Source organism: Bombus flavifrons, chromosome 18 (genome assembly GCF_040668555.2).
Source record: "Bombus flavifrons isolate JBK064 chromosome 18, iyBomFlav1_principal, whole genome shotgun sequence".
Classification (NCBI taxonomy): Eukaryota; Metazoa; Arthropoda; class Insecta; order Hymenoptera; family Apidae; genus Bombus; species Bombus flavifrons.
In genome coordinates, this window is record NC_138459.1 from 5,270,023 (window position 1) to 5,295,440 (window position 25,418).

The window sequence follows — 25,418 nt, forward strand, 5'->3', positions numbered from 1 at the left end:
GTCACGAGCCTGCTTCGGCCGTCCACACGACTTTCACTCGACCACCGCGGACACGTAGACAGCCCTTATCCCTCGGCGGGACACCGAAAGCCTGGCATTCCTAGGACTTTGCCCGGGATATGTATTTGCGACTCTGATGGCTACAGAGTCACGTGTCTCGAATAAAATACCGCTCCGTCCAGACGATATCCAAGCAGAAGCATATGAGCTCCACGTTCCGCGTTATATCGCGCTACGATGTTTTATTTATCAAATTTGAACGGGCCTTTCTCATATTCCCAGCACTGGCAAGACGTTGAACCACTCTTGAGCCCGATATATCGATAATTTTAACGCTAAAGCAACACACAGTGGATAGAACAAACGTGGCACACCGTTTATTGTAGCATTTATATTTTGGTTAATCGAGTCCGATTTTGTTAAATTACGTGCCATTTACGTAAAGCCTGATTGAAAAAACGCTTCATTGAAAGATAAGAGGTTATGCGAGTAATTTCTAGAGCCGCTGTGAGATTGAAGGTATTTCGTGATTAATTCCTGCTTTTTCTCTAATTACGCATTTCTTACTTATAGCTCGTCGTCGATTATAAATTAAAAATGTTGAGGTTTTTTTTTATATTTTGGAATAGAGAGAGCTGGCACGTGGATGAATGTATTATAGAAATTCTTTATTCAGAAATGTTAGAAATTAGGATTTCCAGTGATTTCTATCCTATGTGATAATGTATTGATAGATGGATTTATTACAGTGAATTAAACAGAAAACAATGATTATTTAACTTGAACTTAATGCAGTAGTGTGATATCACAACTCTCGATTAACGACTCTTCACTCTTGGCTCTTCGGTGGCTAACTGAACATCTGCGGTGTCGAAATATATTGATGACCGTTAGGCCTTTTGAAGTTTTCCGACCCTCTTGGCTTGTCGGCATTTGCGCTTTATCGTCCACATTGTCTGTATGTCAGAGATCGTTCCGTGGTATTATAATAGAGACGAAAGAAGCCGCTGAAAGGGAATCGTTATACCAAAAACTAAACGCTAGAGGAGATGTAGAGCTTTCCTTGAAGTGAGATCCACTTGAACACAAAACAGAAGAAGACGAAGAGGATTGAAGTATGAAAAGGGACAATCGATTGTATGAATGGCCGATGGGATAAGAGATGTCGCTGCTATTTTCCTCTTTCGTGTACTTCTACGCTTTATATATGAGGTACGTTACGCGTGGCACGTAAAAGATTCACGAAGTACTCGAAAAGTCTCTGCTGACCGTTTTGCAATTCCCTAAGACCGGTTTAAAGCAAGCAAAGTAGCTTCTACTTAAACAACGAATATTTAGAACAATTAAGATCTTTATTGAGTATTAGTATTGTAGTATCGTGGACAAGTGGCTTAAGAAATACCGGGTGAACCATAAACAATATTGCGAGAAGGCCTAAGTGCCGTTAGGCCAAAAGGGCCTGGCAGTTTTTATTGGGTGGTCGTCACCTGAACAGTCGAGTGGGGGAGCTGTGAGTTGAGAGTCGAGTTGAGTAGTTGACAGTTGACAGTTGAGTGGTGAGGAGTCCAGTAGTGAGGAGTTGAGTTGTTGAGTTGTGATGAGTTGTAAACTATTAGTTGTGGACTGTGAATTAACTATTTAGTTGTCTTAGTTATAGCACATTACTGTATTTAGTTCACGTTAAATAACCATCGTTTCTTGTTTAATCCATTGAAAATAAATCTATCGATCAATACACTTATCATATAGTTTAAAAATCATTGGAAACCCTAATTTCTAATATTTCTAAATAAATAAAAAAGATCCTATAATATTTAATCAGCCGTACAATTGTCGTTGTATAAGTTAGAATATTCCTGAATATCTGGTATTCGAATATGTGACGCGTGGTTTGAATAATTTATCTTCCTCCTGTAACAGGTTAATGCTCCTTTATCCCTATGATCCTGTAAAGAATCCAAAGCAGATGTTCGTCATCAATCAAGATGTATGTAATGATTAATCCATCACGTATATCATCGCACTGCGAGAGTCGTCACGAACATCGTAAAAGCTTCTAGAATTCTAGAACACGACAAACAGCAATAAAGATCCGAGCTACATTCTTTTGTACAGCTTCCAGTCTGATTCTCAAACCTTTGACGATATCGAGGAAAGTTTACGAGACCTGAATGATCTTGAAAATAGTCGAATAACACGAAATGGAATTACATCGTAATCATGGCAAATTCGACATTTTTAAAAGTGTTACAGTCATTCGTGCTTTATTTTTATGATCGCTCTTTGATTTCCTAAAATTCTCTACGTAGTTTTTTTTATATCTAGTACTGTGCGTTTCGTATAATCTTTCCAAAACTTATTTTCTCTAACCCCAACCTAACGCCAACCTAACCTCAAAACTTATTTTCTCTTTTTCAACAAACTTCTCACCTTTTGTCAATCAGATGTAAATTTGTGAACTACGTTAATCTATTTTTGCTATCTTTATCCTCTAATTATTATTTAAACCCACGTAGCTCGTGAAAATCCAAAGATTCCTTCAGTCTTTTGCATTCTCCTTTAAACAAACTCATTTCCTCCTCAAGAAAACTTCTCTCCTTTCATCAGTTAGATGTAACTTTATAACCTACGTTAACTGTTTTATTATTTTCATTCTATCCAAAGATATTTCATTAAATTTAATCCAAAAATTCCATTAATCCGCGTTTAGAATATTTTGAATCGAGTGTCTGTTACAGACGTGTAATCGCAATTTATCTGAAAAAGAAAAAGGAAAAACGTTTAATCACAGTGAGAGTTTTCTCCTTTCCCGGTACAATTAATTGTGTTTTTCGAAACTTGGAACCTTCGAATTCGAAAAGGCAGGCCAGCAGGCTTTCGCAAACTCGTTTCATCGCCCGGCTCGGCTTTGTCTCATAATTTTCTGAAAACAACATTATGGCGCGTCGTGACATAGCATAATTTGTAACATCGCAAGGAAAATTTCATTATTAACGTGACTTCCGACTTGTCGGTCATGCAAGATACGAAAAGTCGGCGCAAACGAGCCGTTTACTCGCCACGAAGTTTATTGCCGGACGTTTTCACTGTTCCCCACAGGAAACTTCCTCTTCCGCTATGCAAACGGCGCGCGAAACAGGTTACTTCTCCGAAAGTGACGACACAAAATAGGTCAAGGAAACTTTCAATGCAGCTTATTCCTGCGAACGTTCTCTTTCAAATAAACGACCGTCGTTAAAGTAATCTGAGTTTTTTGGTGATCGCAATAGAAAGAATGACAAATGATAAATATAAATATAAACAGTCTTAACACTCTAACACTATTGTTTTTCAAAGAACGAAAATCTGAGATTTCAACACTGTGCATCAGATTTTCATTTCCTGCAATACTAAAAAATAATTTTCATAGCATCAGCCTCGACAAGAAATCGTGAAATTTGACATACACTTGCATTAATATTGAGAAGACACAGTTACATTAACATCTTTGCATTTGTCGCTGTGTACAAGAGGAGATGGTTGAAATATTAGGTTGCTCGTTGCAAGAGGTTAGGAAGCATTTATTGTAGTTTGAAAATACGCAAATAATTTCTTCCTAACGTGCAATTACACAATAAATTTTGAAGAGAAAGCAATTTAAACGGAAGATTTGCTGGAAGACTCACAGCGAATACTTATTGCAAATACTCCTCATACATTCACTATGAATTCACTCATACATTCATGAGATTTATTTGAAAATAAAAACGAAGCCCAACTTTTCCACACATTGGTAGGGAATCGCGTTAGAAATTCTTTTCATTAGCATTACGTTCTTCCAAAGGGAATAGTTGAAAAGCCGCGGGAACTTTCAGTGACTAGTGGCGAAACAGGAGTTGCAGAAAACATTGCGAGCGCAACTGAGCAAAATTCCTGAAACTTTTTGACAAACGATTGGAAATAAATCAACGTAACGTTGGTGTTTCTCTGTAGCGAACAACCGAGTCGATTTCTCAGAATAAAATTTACGTTGCAGCTAGCGGAAAGCCGGTACGACGAATCAAAGAGGAAGTATAGGTTAGGTTGGCTTGACTTGGCGAGAGGAAACAGGTCGCAAGTTTGATCGCGTCGCATTCGCTTAGAGCTTAATTAAAATCAAGATCGTGTTGCCAGTGAAAGGAGTACGGATCCTTTCGGAATACTTTGCCACGAGTTTCAAACTTCTTGCAATCCCGTCGCAGGAAAATGAAACGATGCAAAGTTTTATATCGGGCGCACGCGTAAACTTACTTAACCTTCGCGACAAACAACTGGAAAGATTGGTCGCCTGTGAAAGGAATTTAAAACGTATTTCAGATTTTCTTTGCTGAGCAATACTTCCTATTTTTTTTCCTTTAACTTTTCTACTTCCACCTTTTTCTTTGACATTTCTTATAGTCTTTGGAATTCTAATTGGAAATAATTCAGTCATTTATTATAGTCTTTGGAATTCTAGTTCCAAATAATTCAGCCAGAATGCATATCGTAAGATATTGTTCGTAGAAACGCCAATTTCGTCCATCACAGAGCATAATTATACACCTTCCTTTTTAAATATCACGAGCTTAAGATTGAAGAATTTTAACTTTGAATTGGTATCACTGGTTAATTTTCAACGAGCTATTTCATTTTAAAGCGCTTCATAATATACTACTTAAGGATTAAATGAATATTTAGCGTCTACAATTAAATGACAGGTTTACGTTGATAAAACAGTTTCCATTTATTCGGGCACATATAACTTGTTTAATCTGAACAAGAGTTCATAAGGACAAATATAAAATTTTGAATGGATATCTCAAATGAACTAAGCACGTTCACACCGATAAAACAGTTGCAAATCGTTCGAACGTAGGTAATTTGTCTAATCTGAACAAGGCTCTGTCTCATTAACACGAATGCCATGGGGGTCACCGGTGACCGGCGCAGCAAGATTAGTAGAAATACATTATTTGAACAAATGTCAATAATTATAAATTTGTTATTATTACTACAATGGTATGACGAAATTAATGCAGTATAAAACATATAAAAATAGTTTTATTTATACATGAAATATACATCTATTATGTGCGCCCTCCACCAGTGGCTGTCGAACATGGGAAAAACCCGCTTTTTCCGTGTTTTATCTTAACGAACAGTAACCCTAAGGAACGTTTCGACTTGAAACATGTTTAATGGAAATTAAGGACGATGACAGTAAAGTAAAAAATGCTAAATCTTGTGACGGTTCTTTAGGATTATTACTGGTCCGAATAAGTATGACCGAGGGATAGATTATGGTTTATGGTACATCCTGGGACCTAACAACATAGAACAATTATTTAGCAACGCGAAGAAACAATATGAGATAATTGACAATCGCAAAAAGTAAGTGAATCGAGCGAAATTGCACTACAGCGCCGTGGGGGTCACCGGTGACCTCAGTGAGATAAATTCATTAGCGATGATTGTACACCGTAGCATATCTGTTGTAGGTAATATTTCAACATTATATGTATCATATAATAAAAAATTCATCGTGGCGCCACGGTCAAACCTTGTAAAACTGGCGTGTCATTCAACGTGTTAACACTTTACCGATCGATAGCCGATTAATCGGTTTTTTGTCACCAACGATTACTGACCGATAGCCTATTAATCGGCTTTTTGTCGCCGACAATCTTTCTCATTCTTTGAGCAGTAATTTGTTATTTAGTACTAAGGTACCTTACTCAGTCGCGTCAGTTGCATTGCTTTGTAACCTCCCACCGTTTTATACCAATTTAAAAAACGTACCGTTCACAATGAACAAAAAGAATGGTATTGGAGATTCTAAACCGAAACAGAGCCGGCGTCAGAGAGAATCTGCGCCTGAGATGCCGGTCGGATGTGCGTATGCTGTTGAATCGCTAGCGGTCGGTAAAGTGTTAAGAATACGTACTGGGTTGGCAACTATGTCATTAGGTGGTATTGACAAAATCCGCAATCACTTAGCTGCCAACCTTACCTTAGTTTGTCTCGGTTTGAACAAACGCGTGCGAACTAATGTGAATTTATTTGAAGAGTTTATAAATTCCCGTGGAAAAGGGAATTCTCTCTTCACCAAGTATCGTTCTGGCGTACTCTATCGTACGGATGTTGGCAAATTGAAATCGATCGATCGCGCGGGAACCACCCTTTCCTTCGTTTCATCCGGCATTCCTTTTTGCAGCGTGGCCTGATTCAATTTCAAGAACAGACGCAATCACTTAGAACAGAGGAAAAACCCGGCGCAAAGAAGGAAAGCAAGAAGCGGAAAGTATTTTTCCGGATGAGCAAGGAGAATGCTGGTTGAACGCTTCCGGCGTCGCCTATTAACGCCCGATTAGAAACATATCTTTCGTAAAATTACCGTTTCCAGCCTTGACTCGAAACCACCGCCCCGGATGCTCGTTCTTTGCCCAACTGTGGGGCGGTTCTGACCCATTCTTTCTCGCTTTTCGTTTCTTTCCAACGTCCGTTTGAACACACGAGACTTGATAAGAATCTTAGGAAGTTGGAAGTTTGAAATAAATTTATTTGCACAATAAGTGAAAACACGGAAAATTTGTATATTTTAGTAGAATAATGTTTTAATTCGTACAACCTCATGGAACTTGGATCAGGATATTGATTAGATGGTAATTTGATTACCATTAGATGGTAATGACAAAATCCGCAATCGCTTAGTTGCCAACCCAATAAACATTGAGACAAAAGCTCGGTCTCGGTCATTGTGAAATCGTATCGACATTATGTCTATGAAAAATAACGTACTGTTGCCGATTAAACACGTCTGAAGGCTCACGACACTCGTATCTGAAGGTGTTTCATAAATTGTAGAACCTTGTTTTCACAACAGCACAGGTAGAAAGATGTATCCGTAAATCGGATACTTTGCGAACAAACGTTCTATTCAATTTCACGATATCAATTTTCTGCGCCTTAAAGATTAAGTTTAAACGCAAAACGTTTATTCGCGAAAAAATAATTGATAACCTAATCATCTTCTTAATCTGTCTTAATATTTTGTAAGCGTCGATTATGTTGCCATAATTTATCAGTATATGAAATTCCTCATCTAAGAACGAGCGGATGTTATCGATTTAACCTTTAGAAACTCGATGAATCTTCGATGGCGGGGAACATGGCGAGATAACGAAAGACACGATCGATTTACTGTGCGTATCGTCGATACACGTAGGTACATGTGATAAGCAGAACAGGAATCTAGGGATTTTCGGGATTAGCCGTAACGCTGACAGAGGCGAAACTTACGCGCACTAACTCGACCCGGTTCAGATCGAACGGTGTCGATCGGAATTGCGGCGCGTTAGGTTTGACATGAGGTAAGCCGTGGATTCGCCTTGTGATTATGAATTTACCGATATCGGTTTATCCAGCCTCGCAGGAATTTCAAACTAATTTGTCGTTCGTGTAGGGAATTCAAAACTGTCTCTTAGGTCTTTCTGGTTTCATGATAACTCGCTAAATGTATTTTGACAAGTACTTAAATAGGGAAATTAATTAACATTGATTAGCCTGTAAGATGAATTTATTCTTTACAAATGGCCGTAAAAAACTGACAAAAATTGAAATCGTATCATCACGATAGATACAATCGAAAAACATACGTAATCGACGTAATTAGACTCGAGCACTGCGATCAATAATATGCTACAACCGAGAACACGTGTGAAATCGAGGCGATATTAATCTATTGCGACTAATACTAATGAAACAAACGCCATCGTGTTCTTTCAAACTCTACACAACGTACAAGTTTTTCAAATTACAAACTATCCACTTGACATTTTCGTCGCAATTCCATCAGCCTTCGCTATGCAGAGAAAACGACTAGCTTCGTTAATGATACGTTACGACCGAAAAAGCGTGAGAGGTTAAGGGGAGCCTAATCTATTACATCACGACCAATCGGATGAACGTTCGTCTTCTTTCAAGTTCCACGCGGTACAAGCTTTCCAAGCTACAAAATCATTTACTAAAGTAATCTATCCTGATATTCTCGTCAGAAAACCATTCTTTACTACGTAGAAATAGCAGAGCATCGTTCATCGAGCAGCCAATTGGATGCTCGACGACGCAATTAGATATGACCACTTCCACCGATATTACAGTTGAAAATTATGAATTTTAGTCGCCGAAATAAATGTATAGCAACACTCACATTACACGTGGAAATGATATTAAAATAATTTCATATTTATTTAATACGTGATTTACAAGATATTCGTGGATACACATTGCACGCGTCTCAGCACTCTTTTTGTCTCACCATCTTTCTACCACTATGCGTACGGAACGGTTGCGTTGAGATAGACGATTGGATAAATTTGTAATAGAAAAATATATTGAAATAAGTATAAGTACACGTATAGTGTATACGGTCAAATTTAAATAAATTGTTATCATTATTTATTAATTTAATGTATGATATTGTTGAGGTTAAGTGATAGAGAAACGATTGGATGAATTTGTAATAGAAAAATATATTGAAATAAGTATAAGTACAGCTATAGTGCATGAGGTCAAAATCAAGTAAATTGTTATCATTAGTTATTAATTTAATGTGTGATATTGTTGAGGTTAAGTGATAGAGAAACGATTGGATGAATTTGTAATAGAAAAATATATTGAAATAAGTATAAGTACAGGTATAGTGTATGAGGTCAAAATCAAATAAATTGTTATCACTAGTTATTAATTTAATGTGTGATATTGTTGAGGTTAAGTGATAGAGAAACGATTGGATGAATTTGTAATAGAAAAATATATTGAAATAAGTATAAGTACAGGTATAGTGTATGAGGTCAAAATCAAATAAATTGGTATCACTAGTTATTAATTTAATGTGTGATATTGTTGAGGTTAAGTGATAGAGAAACGATTGGATGAATTTGTAATAGAAAGATATATTGAAATAAATATAGGCATAAGTATAAGTACAGGTATAGTGTATGAGGTCAAAATTAAATAATTTGTTATCATTATTTATTAATTTAATACATGATATTGTTGAGGTTAAGTGATAGAGAAACGATTGGATGAATTTGTGATAGAAAAATATATTGAAACAGTATAGGTTAAGTATAGTGTATGTTGATGAAGATCTGCACTCTTATAGTGTTACAATACAATAAAATTGTAACCCAAATTTTGTAACCCAAAACAACATTTATATTCAAGGGCACAATAATATGCACCTCTTCTTATTTCGAATTTTTTCACTAAATTCTATTTTCTTCTTAGCGGCAGTTTTCAGGTCATGGATATACAAAAGCAAAAACGTAGAGTTTTTCTTGAAGTAATTACTTCAACAAGTTGCATTCTACGAGACACTGCGCACGCACATACTTTCACACACACTCATACTCATATATACGTGCCACTACTACGCGGCTAATCCAGTGTAGCACACAAAATTAGACATATCTGAATAATTGCAGCCAAAAGTACAGGCGAGATCGAGATAATCCATTACGACCCAGCATACTTCCCTTGCTTCCAATACTGCTACAAGCTTCCCAAACTAGGAAACCACCGAAACCAATAACCAAACGCACTTTTCCATCAAGGCTGGCCACGCGTCTGTCCACCAATCACATCGAACCCGCCCATTCAACTAGGTTTCCAGGGCAAACGTAATACCAGCCCGGTATAATGAGAGTGGCCGTAATTTCGGAGGGTAAGCCGGCTTTCCATTTGCCAGCAACCCACTCTATGCCCTTTCTTCGTTCCGCTTCTTCGGTCACAGAGGATCTCGCTGTCCATTGTAATTGGGCGCGAAGGAAAAGGCACAAATGGTTGATCGAACTAGGACTATCAAAATGGCTGTAATCCAATTTCGATCACGGCGAACAAGGGACTTTCGAGCTAAAATCCGTGGAGCAGCTTCTTCTCTGCGAATAAATAGGTTAAGGAGCCCTGTCGTCTAGAAAAGGAAAGGAACGACGTCGTACACACGAAACGATGGATCATGTCAATCGTGACACGTACGGGACACGGGGTTTATATGCAGGAACACGACCAGTCTCGGCCCACTTTACATTGGAAACGCGCCACCGAGCTACTCTTCCTTTATCAATATCTTACTCTACTCAGCCTGCAGGGACCACGTTCCCTCGATTTACGTCTCGCGCGATTTTCTTTCGCTGGAGAGGCGCACTTCCATGGCGTGGATACGTTGACACGAAGCACAGAAAGCTGAGATGACGCGCATGGAGAGTGTTTTAGGACGCGGAAATGAGATACCGAACAATATTCTTTTTTTATTATTTAATTTGTACTTTACAATTTGTTCAACTGGACATTTGGTAAATTTTTCTAGCTTTATTGCTAAATAATAAAAGGTGGATGGCTACCCCCAGCGGGATACCATCTTCGAGTTTGACTATTTTATTTCTTCAGTGATGTCAGTGGGGTGTTTTCTTTTTAGTCTTCTTTCTATCAGAGTTTTGCTCGCTTCAGCAGCCAGCTGGTTTGGATGTGTTGCCGTTCTTTCATTGTATTTTTCTGCGTACCTGCCGAATTTTTCTTTCACCGTCGGTATTTTTAAGTCTTTGCGTATATCCTCATTTCTGATATACCAGAGGGCGTTCACTATTGTTCTCAGTATCTTCGATTGTAGCGACTCTAGTTTGTTTACGTGGCTCATTGCTGCTGTCCCCCATAGTGGCATTCCGTACGTCCAAATTGGTTTTATTATCGTTTTGTATATTTTTAGTTTATTTTCTACGCTGAGTTTAGAACTTCAACTAGTTAACCAATACATTTGTCTTCTTTTTATCCGTATTTTGTCTATAATTGATTTAGTATGTTGCTTCCATGTAAGTTGTATGTCTAAGTGGTGTGCTAGATATTGAACTTGCCTTGTTTGTGTTATGTGCGTGTCATTCACACAAAGGACATAACCTAACAAACACGAAGATGGTACCCCGCTGGGGGTAGCCACCCACATGTTATATTATTATACCACTAAGCTATAATATTTTACCAAATGTCGTACTGGACAAATTGTAGAATTTAAATAAATAAATAAAAAAAAAAATGTGCGTGCCATTCAATTGGATATTTGGTGGTTTCCGTTTTCTTAGTATAAATGTAATATGCTTGCATTTACTGGGGTTTGCTTTTATTTGTTTATCTCGTAGCCATCTTTCTATTTTTCTGATGTGCTCTTGTAGTAATGTGACTGCTGTTTCTTGATTAGTGTACCTGACTAGTCGTGTCGTCCGCGAATGTTAGTATTTTGCTGTTGGTATTTGTTGATATGTTCGCCGTGTATGAGTGTATGAGTGCACTCTTGATGGAAGGGATATAGTTAGCTGATAAAATTCGAACGGAAATGGTTTTGATCGTCGAAATGAAAGTTCGAGAAAATTTAAGGGAAAATGAGACACTTGAGCTTCTAGGGGGATTAAAAGTGGAATTTATAACAAACCTAGAAGACGCGACTGGAATCTTGGCACAGACGCAATCGTAACTCTACGAAGTAATTAGCCGAAACAAAAGAAAAAATGTTGGAAGTGGAATAAACTTTCAAAGTGGACGGTCAAAAGTTTGTTGCCCAAAGTCTACTTTGTCTTTAATATTTCGTAAGCTCGTTATTTAAAGACGCATAAAAAATGCTTATTATTTCCACGAATTTTTATTCGAGATGATAAACGTTACTGAAAATTTGCCGATTGAACACGCGACAAATTTGTCTCGTTTAAAGCTTTTGGAAATTGTTCGATTCGATTCGAAAGCGGATAGCTCGATAATCGTAGGAAGATTAATCGTCGATCGATCTTTCTCGGTGGATAAGTTTGTCCGGATGATTAACAGGACTGTTTGAACAGTCGATAAACTTAGCTCGATAAAACCAGTTAGATGTACACGCGGCCATCTTTGCCAGCAGCGCTAAATGAAGCGATACCATTTAACGGCGTGTTGCCGCAGCAACGGGACAATTTCGGGCTAAAATGATGGCCCGATGTGGCCGTTCTAAATGCCTGCTACAATTTCTCCCAATATCGTACCGCTTGCAGCGCTTGTAATGCGTTCTGCAGGTTTCACCAAGGAATGCCATTGAGAAATCAAACGAAATAAATAAACGAATAGAAACCTCGAACAACGATCTAAAGCGCATTTAGCACAATTTGGGCAAAAGTGGTTTAGTTGCACCGACCTATAAGCTTCAAACACATTCCAGCTTTCGTGTTCCACGTTACATCGCCTTCCAACGAGATATCTGCAACCTGTAAAACGATCGACGCAGACTGTGAAACTTTGGGTAAAATGTGCTGTGAACCCTTCGAGATTTCCATACATATATCCTTGGAACTATGGTCGAGATGAATTATTTATTAAAATTAAATCGCGTAGCCAACCTTCTGTGAATAATCGCTTTTAGTCTTACAATTTTATAACAGGGTTTTATGAGAGAACCATTTAAATTTAGAAAATCGACTTGTTTGTTATTACCATGGATAATGATAATTAATCATCGACGAAAGACAAAAAGATAAATTATTTGTTTAATTGAATACTCAAAGTAGACGCGTATGTGAAAAATCTGGAATAATAGTCGATAGTCGAAAATGTTTTTTTTAGTCCGTGTGTTATTGTTAGTTTATGAAACAGTCTCATAATTTAATCGTTCTATCTGTATGGAAATACATTCATTAGCTTAGTTAACTCTACGATATGCTACGCATACTGCAACGCCACGCATACTGCGACGTATGGTAACAATGAAAATGAGTAAAAATAGAATTCAGATGGTTGAATAATATAATTAACATAATAATTACTTTAAACAAGTTCTGTTTCGTTAGTCAGACTGAAATAACCTCGTTTTCTTTTTCATCACACAAGATTGCTAGAGAGTATAATAAACAGCAAAGAGCTTTCAACTTTTTCGAATAGCTAGAATAAAAATATGCGAGGAATGCAGTATTTCCACTACGGCGTTTCAAGTTTGAAGCAAAATCACGTTATCGTTTCAAAACTCGCCAATTCTCAAAACATTCGACTGAATAATTCCATCTCACAAAAATGCGAATCTTTAGCAAGAAGAATATTACAACAACTTCAATTTCAACTATTCCTTCTAGCTGTTCCTGTAAAAAATCAGACACACGATAAAAGAGAAATGTTGTCGAAGAATTCTCATAACTTGAAATTCAATTAACTCCTTCCGTAAACTAATAAAAAAGGAAAAAGAGAGGAACGCGATAGAAGAATTTTCATAACTTCAAGCCCAGTTAACCGATGCCACGAAATAATAAGAAAAGAACGGAAAGAATTAGCATAGAAGAAGAAAAGTATTCGTATCTTTAACTTCTCCTATGAAACAAATTAAAAAAACGAAAAGAGATACGATAGAAGAAATTTCATTTCAAATTCAATAAACTATTCCTCTGCAACAATAAAATAAGAAGAAAGAAACAGAATGTTGAAAATGACAACGTGAGTTCGTGCTCGTCATCCATATGCAGATGCGCTAGTTACAATAAATAGTAACTAGAAGATAGTTCTAGGTAGAATCGATAAATTTAATCGATAGGTTTAAGATGTCCCTAGTTCATGTAAAAAAGTGCAATGAAGGTTTTTCGGCTCAGAACGGTGTGATAGATTTAAATAAAATAATAGATAGATAGAATAAAATAATATCTATTATGATCCTACCTCTAAATACAGGAATAACAACACAGAAAGAAATACGATAGAAGAATTTTCACAATTACACTCTCTGTTTTCCTCCACGTCTGTCACGTGACACGAATCAAATAAAGATAGAATGCTTGAACTGTCCATCTTTCACAAGCGTCTTTCTACCCCTTGACATTGTCCCCTGTCTCTCCTTTGCGGCCGCGTAACAGATTTTAATTGAAAAATACCCGTGTCCCTTTGACGCGATCTCCTACACCGAACGTGGCCACGGAAACGGTTCCCCAAGAAAATGCAAATATAATACATAATATCGCGAATATAATATTAGGTTGTCCGAAAAGTTTCTATCGTTTTATGATGAAATAATAGACGCACAATGTTTTTGTTTTATATTATTTTGTCGAATTACGTACGATCCACCCTTTGTTCTGTTGAGATAAACACCGCGACATTTCACGGACTTGGTTTCACGTTTCTATGAAGGAGCACTGTTGTAAAAAACACGTTTGCGAAAGAAAGACACCTTTCGGACAACCTAATACATCCGCCACTCAGGATAAGGAAAAAGGCAAGAAAGCAGATGCGCGAACCGAAGGAGGAGGGCAAAGAAAACAGGCTCGTAAATTGCAACGGCGTTGCTTGGCCTAATTAGGAACCGTTGCATGCCTCAAAGCGACGATAGAAGGCGCACAAAGCCGCCTAGGATGCTGCCGGTAAAATGTCCCTAGGAGAAATTTCTTATTACGGCTGTGAAACAGGCCAAGAACAGAAGTGGAACTAGGGAGGTTTTTAGAAACTTTTGGAGTACATGGATATTTTAGAATATAGAATTTTATGTTAATTAAATGGCAAATTTGTGAACTATATACAGTGGCGATAAATAGATTTAATTTATTTGTTAAGTATGTACCTGGTTGTATGAAATAGATTTTTAGAAAAGAAGAGGAAGTGATTTTGGGAAGATGTGGTGTTTCTTAGGGATTTACTTATGTAGTTTGTGATCAGTTGGTCGAAAAAGTATGGGAAGATTCGTTTAGTGTGTTAAAAAGAGGTGTTTAAAAGACACAAACAAAACAAAGAGACAAAGGTGTTTAAAAGATAGCGTGTGGAGCAGTTGGCAAACAATGCCAGACTTTTGTATGAAACGTGGACAATTCGTGTAATATGTGTTTCTTCGATATTAACAATCAGGAGTTTGTTTTCAATGTTAATCCCTTCAGCTTTGAGTAATAATACCAGAAGCCTGTCGAATGTAATAAAGTTGATCTCTGCCGAGATACGATGGTAATTTAATTAAGTTTCATGCAACTAAGACATAGTTTTCTCGATGACACTGAAATTTGTTAACTTTGATTTTCTTACGGGGTGGTTCAGAATGCAAGCAGAAAATACTTCTCTGTGGATTTATTATGAGTCTTTCGGTGTATTATAAGCAGCTATATTTTTACATTCTCAGAACCTATACAGTTTCTACAAACCATGTCCAGTAAGAATCGTATTCTAAGATTCCAATAATGCTATAGCATTAACCTATACTGTTATTTATAATGTAAATAGCATTGCAAATGGTAGGAAATGAAATGTCCAGTGGACTCAGCTTACATGCAGAAGCCTCAACGACAATAACAGTTTAGGTATATTTCCGGCAACTTCTTCTCTGATTTCTTATCCATAATATCTTATGCACGATACAAATCATAAAATGTTCCAATATTAGGTTCGTATATGATGTTTGTATGGAAGATATTAAAGCAGTGGTGCTCAACTATCGGCACCCTCAGCTATCTCACTTATATAATTCTTATATACATTTTTCACAATGCAATATCCTCGATTTTAGGACAAGCAACTTGATCAACATTCCTACAATCAACAAAATTTAGACAAAAAGAAAAAAGAAGGAAGGAATACTAAAGTAAATAAAATACTTATTCGCAGTCTCAATACACCAAGTTTCTTCTGTTCTCAACGCCAAGACATCAGTCTCCGGACGTATGTTTATTATGAGAAAGTAATTGGAAACTAAATAAATTTTAGAAATTAAAATAATTCAAAAATCGATGTCTACAAGAACATATGCACAGCGTGTTGCTTTCAATGCAAAAGAAACGAGTCTTATTACGAGAAAGTATTGGCGACTAAGTGATTGCGAACTTTGTCATTAGATGGTATCGACAAAATTCGCAATCGCTTAGTTACCGACCCAATAGAACAAGAACAAAGACTCTATGATACACATAAAAATTTCGAGCAACTCGATCGATATTTCTAACAAAGACCATATAAAATAACAAATCCATATAAATGGGCAATTATTTAAAAATAATTAAAATATTTCTGAGAACTGATGCACAGCTTCTTGTCTTCAATACGAAAGGAATGAACCCTCTGAACGTATCTTTATTGGAAGAAAGTAGACGAGAATGGAGACATTATCCAGAGCCGCTATAAACTCTGTAATATCCTCATCTTCTTACCAAGCCAGCCAGAGATTTCCGACTTTATCGCCAATATACATATATTCAGTTTGGCATTGGTAAATTAAAGCCGTAGCAATTTAAGAAGTTGGACGGCGCAGAAACGCCAGAGATTCAGAAGAACGATAAGCCGTTGCCGTGGTTGCAAAGGCGAATGCTCTAAGGAAAAGTAACTGAATTACCCGATACCAATTGAGACGGTGGCGGCTGCTCGACGAGGATAAATCACGCCGGTTGCCTTATCAGAAACCACTGAATCCCCGCAACTTCCACGGCCGCACAGTCTCGCGCTATTTTCTCAATCGGTTTATGCGCCGAGAATAGCGGCACCAGAATAAAGCATTCGCCGAATCTAGCTAACTAACGCGCAGTCGATTATTTTCAAGTTTCTCTTGAATTATTCTACGGACAGCCGCCTCGGCGGGTCATCGAGAAGCTATTCCGGTTCGTTCGATTACCGGTAGATGGAGAAGTAAAATTCGATCCTTCGTCCCTGGCTTCGTAGAAATTTAAAAGAATGGATAAATGGAGCGATGGTGAAAAATGGGCGAATTATTTTTATGCATTCTATTTGGTACAGTTAAATGAAACCGTGTCAAGTAGTAAAAGGAAGAAGAACGCTCGTAAATGATTGAACGAGTCTACAAAAACACTCAGATACAGTAAACTCGGGGTTTTAATTGATCTCTGGTCAGATAAACGATTGGTTTACGATATCGGTTAACGGTTGTTAATTGGAAAACGCATATACAATACATTGTATTCAAATGTACTATATATATATTTCTTTAGCTATTATAACACGAAGAGAAGTTCTGAAAACTTTGTCACACCACTCTAAGCATGTATACTTATATCTGTAATGATTCTTATTTATGTATACGGGGTGTCTCAGGTAAATCAGATCACCCAAACATCGGCCTTGGGTATTGTTGCATGGAGAGACTTCTCAAGACAAAGTTACACACAGTAGAAAGAATCTTTTCATTTCTTCAGCAAATTTCATGATCGTCGGTATTTTGTTGGAATAGAACTCTATCTATACTTGTACGCCAGTGGATGTGATTATTTATTCTCTGTGTAAAAATTAAAAAAGTATTATAGTAATTATGTGGGCATATGTGTAGTTCAAAGGATATTTCGATTTTAATCTGATGAAATGTAGTGCATGAAAGACAAGGAAGACATAAGTTTCAGTCGCCAAGTTTTACAGAATTAAGGTTCAAATATCTTTTAAACTATTGTAGTATCGTGGACAAATGGTCTAAGGGGCCTGGCAGTTTTTTCCGGGTGGTCGTCACCTGAGGAGTCGAGTGGAGCAGTTGTGAGTTGACAGTCGAGTTGAGTAGTTGGGAGCTGAGAATCGAGTTGAGTAGTTGGGAGTGGGGAGTCGAATGGAGTAGTTGGGAGCTGAGAATCGAGTTGAGTAGTTGGGAGTGGGGAGTCGAGTGGAGTAGTTGGGAGCTGAGAATCGAGTTGAGTAGTTGGGAGTGGGGAGTCGAGTGGAGTAGTCGTGAGTGGAGAGTCGAGTTGAGTAGTTGGGAGCTGAGAATCGAGTTAAGTAGTTGGGAGTGGAGAGTCGAGTGGAGTAGTCGTGAGTGGAGAGTCGAGTGAAGTAGTCGTGAGTGGAGAGTCGAGTGAAGAGTCGAGTGGAGTAGTCGTGAGTGGAGAGTCGAGTTGCGAGGAGTCAAGTTGTGAATTGACAGTCGAGTTATGAGGAGTCAAGTTGTGAATTGACAGTCGAGTTATGAGGAGTGGAGAGTTGAGTTGCTGAGTTGTTATGAGTTGTAAACTATTAGTTGTGGATTGTGAATTAACTATTTAGTTGTCTTAGTTATAGCACATTACTGTATTTAGTTCACGTTAAATAACCATTGTTTTCTGTTTAATCCATTGAAAATAAATCTATGGATCAATAAACTTATCATATAGGATAGAAATCATTGGAAACCCTATTTCTAATATTTCTAAATAAATAAAAAAATCCTATACTATGTAGTTTGAAACGCTAGTACCTCGATGCTTTTGTACAGAGATTTAAAAAATACATCAATCGATGGACAAAAACATACATACGGTTCCATTTAAAAATATACCAATAATCTTGGAAACTCGTGAAAGAATTCTTCCCACTGTTACATATGTAACCTTGAGATAGTGTAACTTTGCTTGGCCAAGTTTTTCATACAATCATACATTTTTATTTAGTACCGCATATACTGTATCTACAATAAATATACACAACAATATCATATTGTATAATGTATCAACAATAAATATAACAAGATCTATTCAGTGCTCATATAAGCATATGATAAAAAATGAATTTTTATAGAAACTGTTGAGTTTGAGGTTGACTGATTGAAAAACCAGTGGATGAATTTGTAATAGAAAAGTATATTGAAATAATTAAAGGTGTAAGTAGAAGTAGAAGTTATAATGTACAAGTTTATGTTGATTCAAATCCTTACTCTCTTAATGTTACTAGACAATGGAATGATAGGGAGCACGTCCAAATATTTATAGCAAAAGGACATTACCAAAAAAGTTAAGCTTATAGCTTGGGCTAGAGGCTACAGGAACATAAATAGAAATCTGTTTATTAGTTCCTTTGTTCCTAGACCTTGCAACCCAAAACATAATGTATACTCAAGGGTACAATAATATGCACCGCTCCTTATTTAGAATATTCCTGCGTAATAGCAGTCTCTAGGTCACGGATATTCATAAATAAAGATGTAGAGTTTTTCTTGAAGTAATTACTTCAACAGAAGCTATATAGACTAGTATTTGTACACTGTTGTACTTATCGCGTCATTTATATATTAATTAATTAAGTCCAAGCGTGTTTATATCCTAAGAACTGAGCTAGATTGTGCCAAATGTGTATTGGGTTGGCAACTAACTGACTGCGGATTTTCTCAATACCACCTAATGGCAAAATCCGCAATCACTTAGTTGCCAACCCAATATATACATTTTTATCTGATGCGTTTAAAAATTCTATTAGACAAGTCAGAGACTTAAATTTTCCCATTAAACTTCAAATGTAGAAACCGGGGAACTGCAAGGAACGATAGGAGCAATTTTATTGAGGAATCTTGAGTAAAAATTCCAGACTTTGAAATGGCGTTAAGATAAAGCATCGCTGTGCCTCGAAACTCTGCACATTAGCCGAACGATCCAATTTAATGAAAACCGTGGACGGGCAGTTCGACATCTGGTAGATGCTAATCTCACGAAAAACGGAAATTGCCCGGTACCATTTTCCTACCCGTCCCACTTTATTCGAATTAAACTCCGGCTGGTATCCTCAGGCGCACCTTCCGCGTCTTCAAATAACCTCGTCGACTTTGAAATACTCTGAGAGCACAAACTCCATATCTACCATTCTCCACTTCTTTAGAAACTGAAATTTAATTAACAGTAAATGGTCTGTTAACAGTTATTTAATAAAAGATATTTATACATTGAGGTTAGGAATTGACAAAGAAGGATAAATTACTTTCACATACGTTTTACTGTTGATTTTTCTAAACGTAAACGAAGGCTACAGGCGAGGTGCGTGATAAATAACATTTGTTATTCACTTATAGAAAAGTATTTGAAAATTCAATTTCCGATTAACCAATTCTATATCGCAACTATCCTTGCGCTTCATTTTGTTAGATTGGCAGCTAAGTGATTTTGTCATTAGGTGGTATTGACGAAATCTGCAATCACTTAGTTACCAGTAACCTAATAGAACTGAATAAATGTTACTCTCTTAAACATTTATAAGTATACACGATGTTAATTAACTTGAAGTAACACAATATTATTCGTTTCTCACAGAACATTATTATTGATCATCAAAACTGCTTGCATCGTCTTATCCTTTTTTCCCGAGTGGTCACCAAATATAAAATTCACTTGGAAACAGAAACGAACGAATATATTAAAATATAGCAGAAGCAAATAGAGAAGTTACGATGAATTAAGAGGTTATAAGAGATTATGAACCCGAGTCAGACCAGCTAACTCGTGTTCTCTAATTAACAGATTAATTCGTCGTTGAAATTTGTGAAATTTCCGTTTAAAACGGGATTTTCGTATAAAAAGGAGGGGGTTAATGCAGATAGAGAACGATAGGGCAAGGAAGAAAAATGGATTTACAGCTGGGAATAGTCGCGCGACTGATAGGGCAAAGCGGGTTACGCTACTTTTTACGGGGATTTTCCATTTGCGGTCGTCGCGGTTGCGGATCAGCCCCGTTGGCAACGGGACGTATCGTCCGATTAACTTCCCCTGGGCCAATTGGATATTCCGATACGTCTGCGTATTTACGCGCGATTCACGAAAGTCGCACCACCGCGATATCGTTCCTGGCCTCGAGCTTTCTCACGTGAAATCGAATTTCATGCTATTTACAACTATCTGTGTCATTGTGTACAATTGTGGCAATCATGAGATTTGTATTATGGCAAGTATTTTCAATTAATTTCTAACTATTTTAAACAAAGTTCCAACATTTCCAATATATTCAAGCTGGGAATTTCGAGCGCATTATATCGTGTACCATGACCGTGTAAAAAGAGTAGGGTGTCGTTTAAACATAAATAATGATAATCGAGTAAAAATTTGACTGCACGTGAAAAAACAGTAAATTGTATATATACAGTGGCTCACGAAAATATTCAAATGCTTACACTTACAAATTTCAATTATTATTCAATTATTATTAAATATTCAATATCAATATTAAATGTCAATTATTAATTAAAATAAGGTGTACTAAACTAATTTGTTAAAACAATTTTGCATCTTTACACAAAAGTATTCGAACGCTGTGACACTGTTGATAGTTTTTCATTTTCCTTTGCACCGAATGTAAACATCATTGCCAAATGAAAATAATCGCACGTTCACTTGATGTTAGGATGTCGTTTTAGTAACAGTAACGTAAAAGTGTGCACAATAGTATTTAAAATGAATACCAAAAACTGTGAGACTTACTATCTACAGTGCTATATATTAGGTTGGCAACTAAGAGATTGCGGATTTTGCCAATGCCACCTAATGAGAAAGTCCGCAATCACTTAGTTGCCAACCCAATACAATCATTTATCATTCTTATTTTTATAGACAAATAAAATACAACAATCTTTAGAAGTGAGGGAGAATTAGGAGAATTGCTGTTTGAGACAGTTGTTAAAAAAACCATTAAAACCAATGAGTAAGTAGCGATATACAGGGTGGTTGGTAACTGGTGGTACGAGCGGAAAGGGGGTGATTCTACGCGAAAAAAGAAGTCGAAAATATAAAATAAAAATTTTTTTTTTTTAATTTTTCCATCGAGACAACGATCTACAGTGAGATCCGTCATAACGAGACGTGATAAAGTGCACGTGTACCGAGCGAAAATTCAAAGTCGATTTTCTCGAAAACAAAGCCTCAAACGAAAAATTGTTATTCTATATTTTCGACTTCTTTTTTCGCGTAGAATTACCCTCTTTCCGCTTGTACCACCAGTTACCAACCACCCTGTATAATATTTGCATTTAATACTTTCGCGATGTACTATCATTTTATTAATACATTTGTTTTATTATTATTATTATTATTATTGTAATAACTGTACACTTATTGGGTTAACGTGTTATTAACGGCAATTCATGCTACACAATTTGTTTATTAATACATATTGTTGGTAGAATTTGACATTATCGTCAATACGTAAATACGATGTGAAACTGTAAAATTGGGAAAATTGGATGACCAACGTTCGTTCACGATCAAACGAAATTCCGTGAAGAGAATTCCTGAAGTGCCTAGTGGAAACTGTAATTGTGATAAAGAGTTCGATACAGCGCGTCCGAAATCAATTGACCGTTCAACATCACTTCGCCTATTCCAAGAACGACATATAGTTAAGGCGAAGTGGGGGAAACTCCTTAACCTGCGAAGCTTAGTTTCGAACCACCGAATGATATGGCAGCACTTGTTCTTTTATGGCTTCGAACGGTCAATTGATACTACATGTAACACAACCAAAAAGATTTTAGTTGGTTGAAGTTACGTAAAGGGAATTTCACAACGAAGAATCATATCAATTGTGAATCGATTAAATCGAGGAAAGTTCAAGTATTTAAAAAGAAAGGAAAAATGAAAATAGAAAGGAAAATAGAAATAAGGGGGCGGATTTGCCAAAAAATTTCAAATGAGAAAGTGGTGTAAAATTTTGCAAGGCGAAAGTTTGAAGTTGACCGATCCTTCAAAGTAAAAGGTAACGTTCGTTGCTTAAGAAAAGGAATTACTCCCGGAATATGAAACGTTTTGGCTGGAAACACAGTTTAAAATGGAACGATGCGGATTGTTGACAATCGAGGAAAAAAAAGACAGGAAGAAGCAAGCAACTTTGACGCAAACAACTTTTTACTGAAATATCAAGGCGAAGAAGTAGTTCAAGATGAAAGCAAATGGAACACCGCGACCCCGTGGTTTCATATGAAACTTCTCAAGCGTCCAACTTTCATCTGATCGATGCAAAAAAAGAAAGAAGAAATATATCGTTTGAACGATCCGTATCATTAACTTGAAACGAGATCTCCTATCGTTTGTGTAAATAGGAGCACGTTTACGAGAATATTGCAAGCTAAGATAGTCGATCTAACGACTACATGTTCTTCGAAAAGTACATTCGATGCCTACAAAAAACATTTGTACACCATTTTATTTATTGCGGCATTTTATATGCTAATTAATTAGCTTCAAACATATTACATTTACACGAAATGTAGGATCTGTTAACACATTGTTGACCGGCAATTTTACTGAGAATTTATCTCACGTCATCGGCTATTATTTCGTAATTGAATGTGTAAGTAAAACAATATAAATAAACTTTAATAAATTCTATTTGTTATTCAACTTTTAATATTTCTTTTTCCTATGATAAACAGTGTAACAATCACCTACGTGTAATGGTACACAACAACTTTTGCAAATTATTTAGTTTCTGAATTTTCCTTTTGAACAGCATACTCTACACGCTCTAGTCGAATTTGTTTTTCTGCCACTGACTATTTTTTCTAACACGTGGTCTCTTAGTTGCCCGCAAAGCCTGAAGGATGCATTATTATAATAAGGAGCTGTTTTAGAAATTTAAGAAGTGTCAGGTGCAATGCTGCATTCTTTGGAATCCACAGTTATCCATTCTCTAGCTACTTCCAGTAGAAATTTGTTGTATCTTGTTTTATTTTCTGGCAGATAGGTACAGTACATTTTACATGCATCGAACAAGGTGCAGTTTATCAGAAAAAATGCTAATTTTCTGGACCACTTTAAGGTTTTTCGTAAAATACTGCTGGTCTAAAGTGTTTAGTAAAATACTGATACTACAATATCATTTTCCAAGTCATCACAATTTGATTCACAATCACTGGGACAATCAGATAAAACATCCGCGTATAATTCATTTTAATATTCTTCATTGGTATGTTCCGTCATGGTTGACACGTTTTACAACAAAGAACGCAACTTGACGGATCTTATACAGTTGCACTGTATCATCTCCAACAGCTCACTGAGAAAACAACGCCGATGCGAAAAAGAAGCGCATTACGAGTTTACTCGTGGCAGGTCGGCAACGTTCGGCCATGAAAACACGAGTTAACTCGTGACCAGTTAACAATGTGTTAAAAAAGAAACCTTACACTGTAAAATCAGAGTATTCTTCGACATAAAGATATTCCACTTTTCCAACGAAATAACTGGTTTATAGAAGCAAAAATATTCGATAGAACAGAATAGAATGGTTTAACGATCTGGGGTGATATTGGGTGTAGTGCGTTAAATAATCACTCGGTGTTTAGGTCAACGATATATATTTATTAACAACTGTCTTCGTTTGATCGCGTCGCGTATCGCTCCCGGTTTCGCTGCCCGGTCACAACTCGACTTTATCGCTTTCTAGTTCGAACCTAACTGTCGATCGGATTCGATTCTTTTCTTTTCGTCGCCCCTCAATATCCCCACTATTCACGCGTTTGTTAGGCGTCCGCGACCGTTGCCACGCACGCTTCCTTCTCGAACATTCGGCGGAAGGACCGTTAGGATATTGATGACTCATTAGGCACTTCGCTTCGGCGATACACATTGTTGCCGAGTACCGCCACGGATTATTAAATTCCCAAATTTTCGATTGTCATTTCTGCCAGACCAAAAATACGTGAAATTTCGATGGAAGTTGAGGCGAAGTGCAAGCGAAAGCTCTAGGTCGACAGAAATTCCCACGTTTTTGTCTCGAAAGCGTGATCAGCAAGGCATACAGGTCTGCACACATAGGGTTGAATCAAGGGAACATGAAAAAGCTCGCTCCTCAAGGGGCAATCCGGTTCGAATGCCGGTTGCCGATTGACAAAGGCAGTTTCCGCGGGAAACGCTGAACTCGGCGAAATTCCGACGTTGGGTCAAAACGTCACCACCTGCAAACATGCAAACGTTACCTACGAACGTTGCCTTTTTTCTTCTTTTTTTTTAAATCCTCCATGCAACCCTTGCATTTTCTCCACCCCGAAGAAACTACTTCATTAGCGCCCTCCACAACGTCCTTGAACTAACACCTCAATACTTTGAAACCTCAATACTTAGTGTTGGTTAACATAACTATAATTAGAATAAGTAGAACTGCGTTTGGACGCAAACGGATAATACCTAATTGAATAAAAAAATTAAATAAAGTTTTTAAGCAAAAATTTTGAATTTTCCTTGTTATTTAAAATACGCAATCAGTTAGTTGCCAAGTTAATAATTACAATTTGCAAACAAATAACATTACAGAATATAAATAATATGATATAATATAATATAATTGTATATAATTTATATCTTTTTATATTTTATAAATTATTTAATTATACATTATATACATTATAAATTATATAATTAAATAGCTTTAATAATGGTATTGCGTATGGTATTTTTCGAAATATGGTGTTACACATAGGCCAACATCGAAAATCTGGCGCTGGTGTCGCGATTCGTTCCACAGTTCCCATCAATCAATTATAATCGACAACATACTTCGGTTTTTTAATCATTTTTCACGTGCGATAATGACGTTTTATGTGAACAAATTGTTCATTGTGGGAAAAGCATTACGTTTGCAATATAATGCATTAATAATTATGTTAAATTGTATTTTAAATGTTTATTTCATATGTATAACAAGGTGAGGTGTATATTTATATTGAATTATATGTATAT

General features: G+C 36.8%; 1 protein-coding gene across 3 annotated transcripts in view; it reads right to left on the reverse strand.

The window, feature by feature from the left end:
* The window catches only part of Btk29A (tyrosine-protein kinase Btk29A), a 346,914-nt gene that overhangs the window by 146,684 nt on the left and 174,812 nt on the right, over positions 1 to 25,418 (reverse strand). The window lies entirely within an intron of this gene.